At 44.0% G+C, this 15956-nt stretch overlaps 1 protein-coding gene, 1 non-coding gene and 1 pseudogene across 11 annotated transcripts in view; all 3 read left to right on the top strand.

Moving 5' to 3' along the window:
• The window catches only part of TEX14 (testis expressed 14, intercellular bridge forming factor), a 150603-nt gene that overhangs the window by 40953 nt on the left and 93694 nt on the right, over positions 1-15956 (top strand). The window lies entirely within an intron of this gene.
• On the top strand, positions 10941-11156 carry LOC139177907 (small nucleolar RNA U3). The gene has a single exon (XR_011562369.1). It is a non-coding gene; the product is annotated as a small nucleolar RNA U3 (small nucleolar RNA).
• LOC139177912 (small nucleolar RNA U3) lies at positions 12279-12471 on the top strand (annotated as a pseudogene).

Here is a 15956-nt window from a genome sequence, read left to right as displayed (position 1 = left end):
AGAAATGAGCTGTTCTCTATCAGTGCAGTTGGATTGCTCAACAGCGGTCGTAAATCACTGGAGGCTGTTGGTTTTGTTTTGTGCTAAGGAACCATGAAGTCTTCCATTCTTTAAGCCCCTAAAGGTTTCGCTTCAGGCCCCAGCCACCCACTTTAGATTCTGCCTGTTTCTCTTTTCTCCGTCGAATCTACCCCATCTACTTAGTCTTCTGAGGGCTGTGGTGGAGTGAGAAGGCCAGTTTTCATGGCTCTCTTCTTCCTTGCTTCTTAGAGGCACTTGATACTTTTGTTTTCAAGGTGTTTTTGTTTGTTTTGTTTTATAATTGGTGTATAATGGCTTTACAGTGTTGTTAGTTTCTGCTGTGTACAACAATGTGAATCAGCTATGAGTAAACATATATTCCTTCCCTCTTGAGCCTCCTTCCCACCCCCAACCCCATCCTACGGCTCCAGGTCATCACAGTGCGCAGAGCTGAGCTCCCTGTGTTGCAGAGCTATCCTCCCACTAGTATTTTATGCATGGTAGTGTATATATGCAGAGAAGGCGATGGCACCCCACTCCAGTACTCTCACCTGGGAAATCCCATGGACGGAGGAGCCTGGTAGGCTGCAGCCCATGGGGTCGCTAAGAGTCGGACACGACTGAGCGACTTCACTTTCACTTTTCACTTTCATGCATTGGAGAAGGAAATGGCAACCCACTCCAGCATTCTTGCCTGGAGAATTCCAGGGACAGCGGAGCCTGGTGGGCTGCTGTCTATGGGGTCGCACAGAGTCGGACACGACTGAAGAGACTTAGCAGCAGCAGCAGCAGTGTATATATGTGTCCATGCTGCTCAATTCATTCCACCCTCTCTTTCCCCTGGTTCGTCCAAAAGTTTGTTCTCTACTTCTTCATCTGCATTCCTGCTAGCAAATAGGTTCATCTGTACCATTTTTCTAGATTCCATACAGATAATATATATGCGTTTGATTTTTTCTTTCTGATTTCCATCACTCTGTATGACAGACTCTAGGTCCATCCAGGTGACTACAAATGACCCAATTATTTTCAAGGTGTTTTGTTTTTGTTTTGCTGTTGGGCAGACAGAAACAACAAACATAGCTCAGGCAATCTTCAAAAGAACACACACACAGAAAATCATACTCAAACGGAAACTCTGTTGGTATTTTGCTCCTGATCTAGAGATCCAGACCTGCTTTTTCAAGAGTAACCAGAAGTCCTGTTAGATTCCCCCTCTTCTCTCTTCAATCTTAGTATTAAAAAGAAGGCTTAGAAAGTTTCTCTCAGCTGGTTTATGGAGCAGTCAAGGTGACCTAATTTCTCTACAGTGTTTCTCCATTTGCCTCAACAGGATTCCTGACAACTTCCAGAAGGGTAGCACTCATTTTTTAAGGATTCAACTTTCTCCAAAATACTTCTCTCAAAAAGTTCTCTACCATCCCTAGAATCTGTAGATAAAGTGGCTGATGGTAAACTAAATTTATTTAAAAGGTTCTGTTTTTTACCGCCTCCAAAATTTTTCATTTTACTCATGACAGATCTGTGTGTGTTTTAATATGAAAATTGATGTTCAAGATGGGTATGCTATGACTTCTAGTGTCTGTCTATCCATATCCTCCAATATAAGAAGCAGAGTTCTGTGACATTTTTTATGTGTCTCCTAGACATCTCCTGAATGTTCTGTATCTTCAGATTCTTTTTTTTTTTTAACTCTTTTTTTTTTTTTGGAGGTATAGTTAATGTGGGCTTCCCAGGTAGCACTAATGGTAAAGAACTTGCCTATCAATGCAGGAGACTTAAGAGATGTGGGTTTGGTCCCTGGGTTGGGAAGATCCCCTGAAGGAGGGCATGGCAACCCACTCCAGTATTCTTGCCTGGAGAAACCCCATGGACAGAGGAACCTGGTGGGCTACAGTCCATAGAGTCACAGAGTTGGACACAATCGAAGTGACTTAGCACACATAGTTAATGTACAGTGTGTAAGTTTCAAGTGTACCACATAGTGATTTACAATTTGTAAATGTTGTACTCTACTCCAGTTATAGTTATCATAAGCTATTGGGTATATTCCCTGTGTTGTGTAACATATCCTTGTAGCTTATTAATTTTATCCATGTAGTTTGTACCTCTTAATTCCCTCCCCCATTCTTTCCCTCCCTCTTCCCTCTCCTCACCAGTAACCACTAGTTTGTTCTCTATGTCTGTGAGTCTCTGTCAGATTCACTTGTTTGTTTTTTAGCTTCCACATATAAGTGATATCATACTTGTCTTTCTCTGTCTGACTTCTTAATGCGTCTTCAAATTCTTGATATTAAACTAGAACAGGCAGTGAGGTTGACAGGTATAACTGGATATGAAGCAGGACCTCATCTGTGCTTGGCAATTTTGTCTAAAGCCTCAGAGTGAAAAACAGGGAGTGATACATATCCCCACGATCTAAAGCAACACTTCTTAGGAGATGGCCAAAATGATCTTGGACCTTCAACTCCATTACCCACCTCAGGCTGTCTAAGAGAAGGTGATGGGGCAGTGGTGTGAGTGTCAGAGGAAAAGGCTGTTCCAAAGGCATTCACAGGAAACCAAGTACAGGTGAACCTCCTGGAGAGAATTCTGGTGCCGGGAGTTGGGAGCCAATGTCTCAGCCTGGTGAACAGTAGAAACATGCCAGCCAACCCCAGCTGCCACCAAGGTGGCATTAATTGAGTCTGACATGTTACCTGGAATTTAGAGATCAAGAGGACTGCCATCTGCCTCCTACCTGGAGCAGTCCTTGATGGCCGAATGAGCACGAGAGACCAGCAGTTGGAGTAGCCGTACTTTCATCAGCTGTGGGGTAGTTAGACTCTGGAGGGTAGCTGAGCATTTGAAGGGACCTCAGCTATGAAGGAAGGAAGAATTCCAATGGAGAGGCTGGAGCTATAGCAAGAAATCAGCAGAAATGTAAATCAAAACTATAATGAGGTATGACTTCGCACTGGTCAGAATGGCCATCATCAAAAAGTCTACAAACAATAAATGCTGAAGAGGGTATGGAGAAAAGGGAACCCTCCTATATTGTTGGTGGGAATGTAAATTAGTACAACCATATGGAGAATAATTAGGGTGGTTTTGGAAGGAAAGTTATGACCAACCTAGATAGCATATTGAAAAGCAGAGACATTACTTTGCCAACAAAGGTCCGTCTAGTCAAGGCTATGGTTTTTCCAGTGGTCATATATGGATGTGAGAGTTGGACTGTGAAGAAAGCTGAGCGCCAAAAAATTGATGCCTTTGAACTGTGGTGTTGGAGAAGACTCTTGAGACTCCCTTGGACTGCAAGGAGATCTAACCAGTCCATTCTGAAGGAGATAAGCCCTAGGATTTCTTTGGAAAGAATGATGCTGAAGCTGAAACTCCAGTACTTTGGCTGCCTCATGCGAAGAGTTGACTCATTGGAAAAAACTCTGAGGCTGGGAAGGATTGGGGGCAGAAGGAGAAGGGGATGACAGAGGATGAGATGGCTGGATGGCATCACTGACTCAATGGACGTGAGTCTGAGTGAACTCTGGGAGTTGGTGATGGACAAGGAGGCCTGGGGTGCTGCGATTCATGGGGTCGCAAAGAGTCGGACATAACTGAGCGACTGAACTGAACTGAGAAAACTAAAAATACAACTACCATTATTGTTGTTTAGTCACTAAGTCATATTCAACTCTTTTGTGACCCCATAGGCTGTAGCCTGCCAGGCTTCTCTGTTTGGATTTCCCAGGCAAGAATACTGGAGTGGGTTGCCATTTCCTTCTCCAGGGGATCTTTCTGACCCAGGGATTGAACCTGCATCTCCCACTTGGCAGGCAGATTCTTTACCACTGAGCTACCTGGGAAGAACTACCATATGATCCACCAATCCCAGTCCTGGGTATATATCCAGAGAAAACTCTAATTCAAAAAGACGCATGCACCCTGGTGATCATAACAGCACTATTTACAATAGCCAAGACATGGAAGCAACCTAAACGTCCATTGAGAGGTGAATGGATAAAGAAGATATAGTACTTACATATAATGGAATATTCAGTTCAGTTCAGTCACTCAGTTGTGTCCGACTCCCTGCGACCCCATGAATAGCAGCACACTAGGCCTCCCTGTCCATCACCAACTCCCGGAGTTCACTCAAACTCACGTCCATAGAGTTGGTGATGCCATCCAGCCATCTCATCCTCTGTCGTCCCCTTCTCCTCCTGCCCCCAATCCCTCCCAGCATATTATTCAGCCATAAAAAGAATGAAATAATGTGATTTGCAGCAGCATGGATGGACCTAGAGATTATCATACTAAATGAAGTAAGTCAGACAGAGAAAGACAAATACCATATGATACTGCTTATATGTAGAATCTAAAAAAAAAAAATGATACAAATGAACTTACTTACAAAACAGAGTCACTGATACAGAGCTTATGGTTACCAGTGGGAAAAGGGATTGGAGGGATAAATTGGGAGATTGGGATTGACGTATGCACACTACTACATATATATATATAATAAATAATAAGAACAGGGAACTCTACTCAATACCTATAATGTCCTTTATGGGAAAATAATCTTAAAAAAAAAGGGTGATATACGTGAAATTAAAAAGACGCTTGCTCCTTGGAAGGCAAGCTATGACAAACCTAGACAGCATATAAAAAGCAGAGACCTCACTTTGCCAACAAAAGTCTGTATAGTCAAAGCTATGGTTTTTCCAGTAGTCATATATAGATGTGAGATTTGGACCATATAGAAGGCTGATTGCTGAAGAATTGATACTTCTGAATTGTGGTGCCGGAGAAGACTCTTGAGAGTCCCTTCAACTGCAAAGAAACCAAACCAGTCAATCCTAAAGGAAATCAGTCTTAAACATTCAGTGGAAGGACTGATGCTGAAGCTGCAATACCTTGGCCACCTGATGCAAAGAGCCGACTCATTGGAAAGACCCTGATGCTGGAAAAGATTGAGGGCAGGAGGAGAAGGGGGTGATGGAGAATGAGATGATTGGATGGCATCACTGACTCAATGGACATGAGTTTCAACAAACTCCAGGAGATAGTGAAGGACAGGGAAGCCCATTATGCTTTGATCCATGAGGTCACATGGACTTAGTGACTGAACAACAACAACATGTATGTGGATAACTGATTCACTTTTCTGCACAGCAGAAACTAACACAACATTGTAAATCAACTAAAGTCCAATAAAAATTAAAAACAAAAAGTCAGGAGAAGAGCGCAGTGGCCTGCATTAGGGCGGTATGTAGTCAGGTGGAGATACCTGAAGGACCCACTAACCCCTCCCACAAAAGAGCAGGCATTAGGACAAAGCCAAAGGCTATAAAGAGCATCAGCTAAGTACACAGGCCTTCGCCCCTTGTCATCTCATTGGTCCTCTCCCTACTTCAGCTCTGGAGTTGTCAGAAACAGCTTTGAGATTAGAAGAATGGAAGAGCAAGGAAGAAGTTTTGATTTCAAATGGCAGAACAACTTATTGCCTAAAATGAATCTGTGCTTTCAGTGCCTCAAAGGGATAAAAGAGTGTGGTATCTGCCTGGGGTGCCTCTCAGGAGAGGGGAAGAGAGAACTGACAGAATGTCCTGGAGGGCAGCAGAAGGAGAAAAACTTTCCTGATTGTATCCTACTTAGTTCGTCCCACTCAGTAGACCAGATACTACAGATTATGAGTTCTAAAACCCAATGGATGAGTTCTAGAACCTCAGCCCAGACCTTACTCATTTTTTTTAAGAATTTTTTTTTGTGTGGACCACTTTAAAAATCTTTCTAGAATTTGTTATATATTGCTTCTGTCTTGTGGGGGGTTTTTTTGCCCACAAGGAAGGTATATGGGATCGTAGCTTCCCGACCAGGGTTCAAACCCACACCCCCTGCATCGGAAGACAGAGTCTCAACCACTCACCACCAAGGAAGTCCCTCATTCCTCATGTTTTTAATTATATGTATAGTAATTGAGCCTTGGGATTAGAGCAGCCAAGAAAAAATGTACAGTCCTGGCTTCCATGAATATAATCCAGCAGGAGACAGAGACATGAGATAGTAATTGAAGTCCTGAGACGGGCAGGGTGTGAAGGAAGCACACAAGTATATTTCAGCCTCCTGTCTGGGAGGTAGTCAAAGGAAAATTCTTAGAGAAAGTAATATTTAGGCTTAGACCCTAAAGAAGGAAAGTTGAAGTGAGAGAAGTAAAAGGTAAAAGTTGGAAGCAAGGGAAGATTAAAGTGATGCAGAGCTCAGAGGATGGAAAAGTGTGTGGATGATTTGAGCTAGAGAAGAAGGCAAAGTGGCAGGAGAGTGGCACGGGGTGAAGTTGTCAAGGTAAGCTGCAGCTCGAGGAGGCTTCATGGGCTGTTGGAAGGATTTTCGTAATAGGTGCATCTGTATTTAGGATTGTTACATCTTCCTGGTGAATTGACCCTATTATCATTATGAGATGTCTCTCCTTATTTATCTCTGGTAATATTTCTTACCTTGAAGTCTAATTTTTCTGCTATTAATACAGCCACTTTAAGCTCCTTATAAAATATCTTTATAGAGTTAAAAGTCTTCCCTGGTGGCTCAGATGGTAAAGAGACTGCCTGCAATGTGGGAGACCTGGATTCGATCCCTGGGTCGGGAAGACCCCCCCTGGAGAAGGAAATGGCAACCCACTCCAGTATCCTTGCCTGGAAAATCCTATGGTCAGAGGAGCCTGGCAGTCTACAGTCCATGGGGTTGCAAAGAGTTGGATATGACTGAGCAACTTCACTATCACTATCACTATAGAGTTAAAATATGTCTTCTGTAGAGTGCATTGAGTTGACACTCGTATTTTAAAGTGCATTCTGATACTCTCTGCCTTTTAATTGGAGTGTTTAGTCCATTAACATTTAATGTAATTACTGATATGGTTTATTGCCGGGGTCCAGCCCCGGTGGATCCAGGGAATTTGAAGCGGGGACGGTGTCGGCGAGGATCAGGAAACAACTGCTTAATTAAACTTTAATTAAGGATATAAAGAGTAATGGAATAAGGATAGCTCAGTGAGGAAATTCAGTGGAGAAAAGAGGCTGAATAATTCAGCCAGAAGGTAAGAGAAAGAACGACATGGTGAGACCAAGTTTTGGTGAACAAGGCCCGCACTTTATTTTCCAAAGTAGTTTTTATACCTTAAGTTATGCATAGAGGATAATGGGGGAAGGGGTAGAGTCATGCAGCAAGCCAGGCTTTCTTCCTGCAAACTTATCATATGCAAAAGCTTAGGTGATTTGCATCATCTTCTGGCCCGGAGGCCTGTTAACATTTTAAGACCCTTTCTTCAGAAAACTTATTTTTCTCTAAAGGTGATTGGTCAGGAGCCACCCTCCAAAAGCATTAGATAAAGTTGCATTCCTACAGAGCAAAGGTGTGGTGGGCTATAACAAGAAAAAGAATTAACTCAAGGGTCCCAGGTTACAAACATTAAAGCTACTACTTACACCAATTATATTAATCAATACACTGCCAGGGACACAGCAGGTAAGGGATATGGAAACACAGCAGCAAACATTGGCCCAACAAGTGAAAATCCCTTCACCAATACAATTTCTAATCAATCTTTTAACTACTCAAAAGAATCTGTGTTTAGACAGTTTAGAACATCTCCTGCCTCTCACAGTTGGGAGGCTCTGAACAATCACATGTGGCCAGAAAAACCTATTCAGGCAGGCTAGAGGATTTCCAAAGGAGTTTGTAGGTTGAAACACTGTCACACCCAGGAATTATTAACTGGAGCTGTAAGCTAACTCTTTTTTCAGAGAGGTAGTGGGGGACAGCCCCCCGTAAAGTCCGAGGTGTAGGTCAAAGCACAATTCCAGCACTTCAATCTGTTTACCAACCTGGAAGTTCTCCAAATATAATCAGTTAGGGTTTTATGAAGATTTCATTATTCAGGCATGATTGATTCAACCACTGGTGACTGATCTCAGTCTCCAGCCCCTCTCTCCTGCTGGAGGCGGGACAAGATTTGAAGTGGAGGGCTGTGGCAGAGCTGAAAATCGTGGTCTTTCTTGTGACCAGCCCCATACTGAAGCTGTCTCAGAACCCCTCAGCCAAGAGTCATTTCAGCAGCATACCAAAGACACTTGTCATTCCTAATACTAAGGACATTCCAAGGATTTTAGGAGCTCTTGTGCCAAGTACCTGAGAGTAGATTTCTAGTTTTGTAAATGATTGCTCTGGCTACAGAAGGCAATGACATATTTAAGCGGAGGAAAAAAAAGAGTAGGATGTGGCTTCCCTAGTGACTCAGTGGTAAAGAATCCTCCTGCCAGTGCAGGAGACCCAGGTTCAGTCCTTGATCTGGGAAGATTCCACGTGCTGCAGAGCAACTAAGACTGCGCACCGCAGCTGTTGAGCCTGTGCTCTGGAGCCCAGGAGCCACAGTTACTAAGCCTATGTGCCCTAGAGCCTGTGCTCCACAACCAGAGAAGCCACTGCAGTGAGAAGCCTGCACACCGCAACAAAGAGTAGCTCCTATTTGCCACAACTAGAAGAAAGCCTGCGCAGCACAGAAGACCCAGCACAGCCAAAAGTAAACAATAAATACATAAATGAATAAATAAGATTAAAAAAAGAAAAGAGTAGGATGACTTGTTTTTGGTTTGAGCAACTGGGTTGAATGTGGTATCACGGCCTGAAAGAGAAGTAGGTTTGGGAAAAAAGCTATTGGAAGTCAGTCTGGGCCACCTGAGTTAGACACCTGAGATTTAGGCAAGTGGCGTGTCAAATGGAAGGCGGAGTATATGAGCCCGCAGCCCAGAATAGACCTGTCTGCAAATCCATGCTGAAACCAAGGATGATCTAGAGAAGATGGCCAAGAACCCTGCTGGTAGGAACCTCACTCTCTTATAGACAGGTTGCCCTTATTGGAGCAAGAGTAGAGAAAAAGGGAGGGGAGGTGGTTGGAAATAATTATATCAGTAACCAGGTTGAGGGAAAGAATGATACATTCATTGATTCATCATTCATTCAGTAGTATGCATTTGCTGGGCAGCTACAGTGGCTGGCAACTGGCTGGAGATGCAGAGAGCAATATGACCTGCTTCCTGCTTTTAAAGACCTCACAGTTGAGTAGGGGAAAAAATGCATTTATAACTCAGAGAGCTATGTACACAAAGCACAGTGTGGTCACTGTTAGCTGGGAAGCTGAAGGGAGGCATCCAGGAGAGATGAGAAGAACTGAGAATCTGCTCATAGGAGGCCAAGATTGGCATGCATAGAGAGAAGTCCACAGAAAGGTTAGAGGAGCAGAGAATGTATACGGAAGGGCTGAGACCAGAGACAAGGGGTTCTTGTGTGAAAGTGACTGGAAGGGACCTTAAAATTCTTTAAGACTTAAGGAACTGCTCAACTAGAGGTGGTAGGATGAGATGAAATGCATCACAGTAACATGAAAAAATGTGGTTGATTCAGAAAACCACGGACTGCATGTTCACAGAGCACTGTGCTTTCTGGCATGCTGGAAGACCTGGGGCAGAAACGTCTTTACAACAGGAAGTTAAGTGACAGTTACACAGCATCGTAGGTAAGGTGTGTTCTTTGAGGAGAAGCTGGGACTAACTTTTGCCACAAGTAAATGGTTTGGCTTCCTGTGAGATGTGGAAGCCAGGAAGATCAGTCATTCACGACCAAAGTTTGAGATGGTGTATGTAATGCTTTCTTAGAGAAATGAACTTGACTGGAGCTCAGGCCGCCTGATGCAGACACCGTGGTTTTCCAGAAAGAACCGGGCTTGATCAAGTGCCACAGGTACCTAGTAGCACCTGTGGTTCCCTTGAGGAGCTTTGTGACAGGTGCTCCAGCCAGCTGTGTGAGAATGGGGACATAACCACACCCTTTCCCTTTAGAGCAGGAAGTGAGACCATGGGTTAAAATGCCTTATTCGTGGAGAAGACGTTCATAAACCACCGTGGGTGCCTTTGTTACTATGCAGGATTAGACTAGTTCTCTGTGTTTTCTCCTCCCCCCTCGCCCCCACCTCTCTTTTTTTTTTTTTTTTTATTCTTCCAATTTTATTTTATTTTTAAACTTTACATAATTGTATTAGTTTTGCCAAATATCAAAATGAATCCGCCACAGGTATACATGTGTTCCCCATCCCGAACCCTCCTCCCTCCTCCCTCCCCATACCATCCCTCTGGGCCGTCCCAGTGCACCAGCCCCAAGCATCCAGCATCATGCATCGAACCTGGACTGGCAATTCGTTTCCTACATGATATTTTACATGTTTCACTGCCATTCTCCCACATCTTCCCACCCTCTCCCTCTCCCACAGAGTCCATAAGACTGTTCTATACATCAGTGTCTCTTTTGCTGTCTCGTACACCGGGTTATTGTTACCATCTTTCTAAATTCCATATATATGCGTTAGTATACTGTATTTATGTTTTTCCTTCTGGCTTACTTCACTCTGTATAATAGGCTCCAGTTTCATCCACCTCATTAGAACTGATTCAAATGTATCCCACCTCTCTTTCAAGACAAAAGAAACCTGGCCTCTCCAAGCAGGCGGACTTCAGCAGGCAGAGGCCGTCCACGCGGACCGGTGGCAGGAAGCGTGCGCTCGGCCTGCAGAGGGGCGCGGCGACCCTGCCTGGGTGCGGAGCTCGGGATGCGGTGGCTGGGGCGACGGCAGGCTGGAGTAGGAGTCGGAAGCGGCCGCCTGCGATTGGGTGCCAGGAAGCCGTATGCTAATGAGGCGTACTGCGGCTTTGAAGTGTTTCTGGGCTATTTCCGAGCGAATATGGTATTTTGAAGTTTGCCGTTTTACCAGGTTTCAGGATGTAATATGGAAAATGTTTGTGAGGCGGCGAGGGGAGCGACACAAGTGTGGCCGTCAGTAGAAAGTGAGCGGCTCCCGCAGACCCAGCAGCGGCTGGCCGGTAGAAGTTAAGACTATACTTTCAGGGATCATTTCTATAGTTTGTTACTAGAGAAGTTTCTCTGATCGTGTAGAGCACCCGAAACCACGAGGAAGAGACGCAGCGTTTTCTCCTGAGCGTGAAGTTGGCGTTTGGTGCTGCTTGATGCAGCTGCCATCGGCCGTTGATGATCGTTCTTCTCTCCTGTGTGGGAGAGTTAGAGGGAGAAAACGCCGTCTGAGTGGTTTCGTTCCTATTATGATGTTCTGAAAAGTAAGATTTCTGTGATATTAGTTTTTTAGCTATATGGAGAATTGAGTTTGAGTTTTCTATGTCGCTGAGATTTGCTGGGTTTTAGGAGTTGAGGATGAACAAGGAGGTATGGCATGCTGTGGTTTAAGGGGTCGCAGAGTCGTACATGACTGAACTGGAGTATATCGTTGAGGTTTAGGCTTTAATTTTGGTTTGAGGAAGCTTTCTCAGCGTTAGAGTGGTTTTCCAAGAGTCAGTTCTTTATATCGGCTGACCAAGCTACTGGAATTTCAGTTTCAGCATCAGTCCTTACAGGGAATATTCAGGATTGATTTTGTTTAGGAAGGATTGTTTGGATCTCCTTGCAGTCCAAGGGACTCTGAACAGTCCCCTCCAACAACAGTTCAAAAACCTCAATTTTTCGGTGCTTAGCTTTCTTTATAGTTCAAATCACATCCACACATGACTACTGGAAAAACCATAGATTTTTAGTCTCGTCCAATTCTTTGCGACCTCTTGGGCTGTATGTAGTGTGCTAGTCTTCTCTATCCATAGGGATTCTCCAGGCAAGAGTACCAGAGTAGGTAGCCGTGCTCTTTTCTAGGGGATCTTTCCAAGCCAAGGATTGAGCCCACATCTCCCACGTTGCAGGTTTTGGTTTTTTTTTTTAATTGTCTGAGGCATGAGGGAAAGCCACACCGTGTGCACTCCCCCCGCCAAAAGAATCTGCCTTTATATGAGAAATGTCACTCTCTATACAAAGTGTGTGGCTGCTGTGATCCCTAAAGGAAGTAAGTCCTGATTATTCATTAGCAGGACTGATGCTGATGCTCAAACTGAAATTCCAGTACTCTGGCCACTTGCTGAGAACTGACTCATTGGAAAAGACCCTGATGCTGGAAAAGATTGAAGGCAGGAGTAGAAGGGGATGACAGAAAATGAGATGGTTGGATGGCATCACCTACTCGATGGATGTGAGTTTGAGTAAACTCCGGGAGTTGTTGATGGACAGGGAGGCCTCACGTGCTGCAGTGCCTGGGGTCGCAAACAGCCAGACGCGACTGAGCAACTGAACTGACTGCCATGACCCCAGCAGAGGTTCTGGGGTTAAAGCAACTGTATGTTTTAAGAGATTTCTCTAGATTGTTACTGGAAGGTTTCTGTGTGGAGTCCTCAAAGGCCACAAGGAGGCAGGTTTTCTTCCAGAATGTGAAGTCATCTCTTGATGTTGCATTTGTAACTGCCTTTTGCCTTTGATGACTGTTCTTTTCCCCTGGAGGAGTAAGAGGCGGGGAACACTATCTGTGATTTTTCCAATGAAACGAGGGGGGAGTTTCTCTGATGCAATTTTAAGTTTTTGTTTTCTGATTGGATTTACAGGTCATGAGCTCCTTCACACATTAGGGGTGGCCCAAGGGTATTAAGGGCTTCCCTCACAGCTCAGTTGGTACAGAATCCGCCTGCAATGCAGGAGATATCAGTTCGATTCCCTGATTCCTGGGTTGGGAAGATCTGCTGGAGAAGGGATAGGCTACCCTGCTGGGGACCAGCCCCAGCTGATCCAGGGTATTCGAAGGAGAGACGGCCTAGGCGACTATTTATATGCTAATTAGAGATATAGAGAACAATAGAATGAGGATAGCTCAGTAGGAAAATTCAGTGGAGAAAAGAAGCTGAGTAGCTTGGTTTACGCAGGAGACCAATAAAACTTCAAGACAAGAAGTTTGCACCACTTACGTAGGCCGCAGGCGCCCTCTCAAATAGCTGAAGGTGCCTCACCCTAGACACCTTCTCGAGTGGGTCTTAGAAGCCCAGGCATAATTAGTAAGCGTGGTGGGTTCCGCGCTCCAGATGGAGACTCAGCTGGAAGTTAAAGGGAAGAATGACATGGGGAGACCAAGCGCTGGTGAACAAGGCCCGTAGCTTTATTTTTAACAGGGGCTTTTATACCCTAAGTTACACATAGAGGATAATAGGGGATGCAAAGTCAGCAGTCTTTGATTCTTATCAAAAACCAAGGTTTCTTTCCTGCAAATTTATCGTATACAAATGGTTTAGGTGATTTATATCATCTTCTGGCCAGAAGGCCTACTAACATTTTATGACTCTTGACAAGGACTTATCAACAAAGACTTATTTTCTCTAAGAGTAATTATTTTAAGGTTTGGCACCATCTTCCAAAGATAAAATTGCATTCCTATAGGGCGGATGTGTAATGGGTTTACAACAAAGGAAAGAATTTATTACCTTAAGGGTCTAAAGTTACTAACACCAAGGCCACTACTTATTTTTTACTATATACCAACTATTAATTAATACACATTCAAGGATACAATTCAGGGGATGTGAAAACTTGGCAACAAGCATTGACTCATCAATGAAATCCTTTACTAGTTTATTCTGACAGTTTTTAACTCTCTGAGAGGCTCTAAGCTATTTGAATATCTTAAGCTTCCCGTGCCTCTGGAGGCTAGGAGACTGTAAACAATCGTATGCATAGCTGCAGGAGTCCGGGTAAACTTGTCAGGCGAGTTAGAGAGCCATCTGAGGGGTTTGGATTTAAACACTCCTAATTGCCCAGGGACTTTATTAATTGGAGCTGTAAGTTAACTCTTTGACAGAGAGAGAGCGAGATGGTGGTAGGGGACAGCCCCCAGTAAAGTCAGAGGTGAGAGCACAAAGCAATAAAGTAGGCAGACTCTGGTTTTTGGGGGGGAAATGCTCGAGAATATCCGGGGGGACTCCTGAGGCTCGATCCCGCCTTTGCGTATGCCGAGCCTCCTTCCTCATGACCTTTGTCATGAGCAGAATGCCTCACCGGCTCCCCGCACTACCCACTCTAGTGTTTTGAACTGTATAATCCATGGGGTCTCAAAGAGTCAGACAGGATTGACTGACTTTCACTTTCACTTTCAAGGGTATTAAAACAAAGTTACTTTGCTTCCTGTACTCTCCTGTCAGTCAAGTCACTCTTCTGAAACATGTAGGCAGACATCACTTCCTGTCCTCTATAGTGATTTCTTTCTTTGTATCTCAGTCTAAGCTAAGGAAATAGAATATGTGTAGGCTTAGGATTTATAAGACTTTAGTCCAGAGGAGGAGTGAAAGAAGGCAGAATTTGGTCGAACCATGGTGGACAGAAAGCTAAGGGCAGCTATTGAACGAGAGTGACCGCATCTGCTGTGTGTTTTAAGGTCACTCTAAAAGCTCTATGGCAGTTATACTTTTCGGGAGGGGTGAGTTTGCACAGAGGAACCTGGCGGGCTACAGTTTATGGAGTCACAAAGAGTAAAACATGACTTAGTGCCTAAACAACAGCAATGAGGTGGCAAGTGTGAAGGCCAGTTAGGCACCTGCTGCATTCATCTGCTTGGGAGAAGGTGAAGTGATGATAGAGAAAGAGGAGATCTGTGAGATATGTAAGTGGTAAAGTTGACAGGAATTGGGATTGATTTGTTGACAAAATTCAACTAACAAGAAGAAGGGGAAAAAATGGGAGTTTTATTTGAGCTAATCTGAGGATTAACCTGAGAAGCAGACTCTCAGAAAGCTGTTAGAAGTCGAAGACAGTCATATACATTTTCCAAAGAATTGTACATCAAAATGACATACTGATATTTTATATAAAGTTCACCAAGGAACCAGGTAGTCCCAGTGAACTTGTACAAAGTAAGCAGCAAGTCACCATGCCCTCCTACAGAGGTGAGAAAGAATGAAATTCTTTTAAGAAATCCCATTGCTAATGTCAAAAGAAAGAAAAAAAAAATTTATGGTTGACCAGCACTCCCATTTTTGAGGGACTCTGATTAATGTGTAATGATGCACATTGCATTTGATGGAGGAAGCCCAAACAAACACACAGAATTTTAGGTTTAATTTTTTCATGTTCTGCTTTGAAATATAAACCATAAATTTCATTTCATTGGGATCACTGAAGACATGAGTGAGGGGAGCTGTCAAGGATAACTGTCAGGTCTTCTGACTTGATCAAATGTGTGGATAATAATTCCTTGTGTTAATGGGGGAAATGGAGGAGGAACTGAATTAGGTAGAGCAATGGGGTGGGCAGTGATGACAGAGTTCAGTTGGAGCAGGTTTAGGAGAAATTTCTGACCTTCAGCAAATGAATGGCAAAGGAGTTAGAACTCCCACAGCAGACCCTGAAGAAGCAGACTCCCCAGGCCTTGGCCTTACCTAGAAAATCCTCAGACATTGGCCTGCCTGCCCTCCCCTCTTCCTCCTACCCTGTGTTCTCTAGCTGTCTTCCAGTTGCTGTAACACACAACCTTGTTCCTTTCTTTGGGTCATTGTATTCATTGTTTTCTCCACTTAAATGCAACCTCCAAAAGGACGCCTTCCCTGAGCACCCAAATCTGAAGTGGCCGTCAAATCCCTCTCTGTTTGAACTCTTATCCTCTGCATGCCTCATCATCTCATCCTCTCAGGTAATTGTTGTCATCTCCCTCCCCTACCAGAGTGTAAGCTTTTTGTGAGAGTAGGGACCTCTGTTTGCCCAGTACCTAGAGTAATCTTTAGCACATAGAAAACACAGCTGGGTGAAACCTACCAGCTCTGCTATTAACAGACCTCAACAGGTTCCTTAGTCTTTCTGTGCCTCAGTCCCCCTGTCTGTAAAAATGGGATGATATTTGTATAATCACTTAAAATGATGACTGGTGGCTGGCAAGCTGGTGCAAATACTAGGTAGCAGTTTTATAGTTTCACTCTTTCTAATTGGGATGCTGGGGAAGACTCTTGAGAGTCCTTTAAACTGCAAAGAGACCAAACCAGTCA

The sequence above is a fragment of the Bos indicus genome, chromosome 19 (genome assembly GCF_029378745.1).
Source record: "Bos indicus isolate NIAB-ARS_2022 breed Sahiwal x Tharparkar chromosome 19, NIAB-ARS_B.indTharparkar_mat_pri_1.0, whole genome shotgun sequence".
Lineage (NCBI taxonomy): Eukaryota > Metazoa > Chordata > Mammalia > Artiodactyla > Bovidae > Bos > Bos indicus.
The sequence above is the reverse complement of the archived record's forward strand: the minus strand, read 5'-3'. Positions and strand labels throughout refer to the sequence as shown.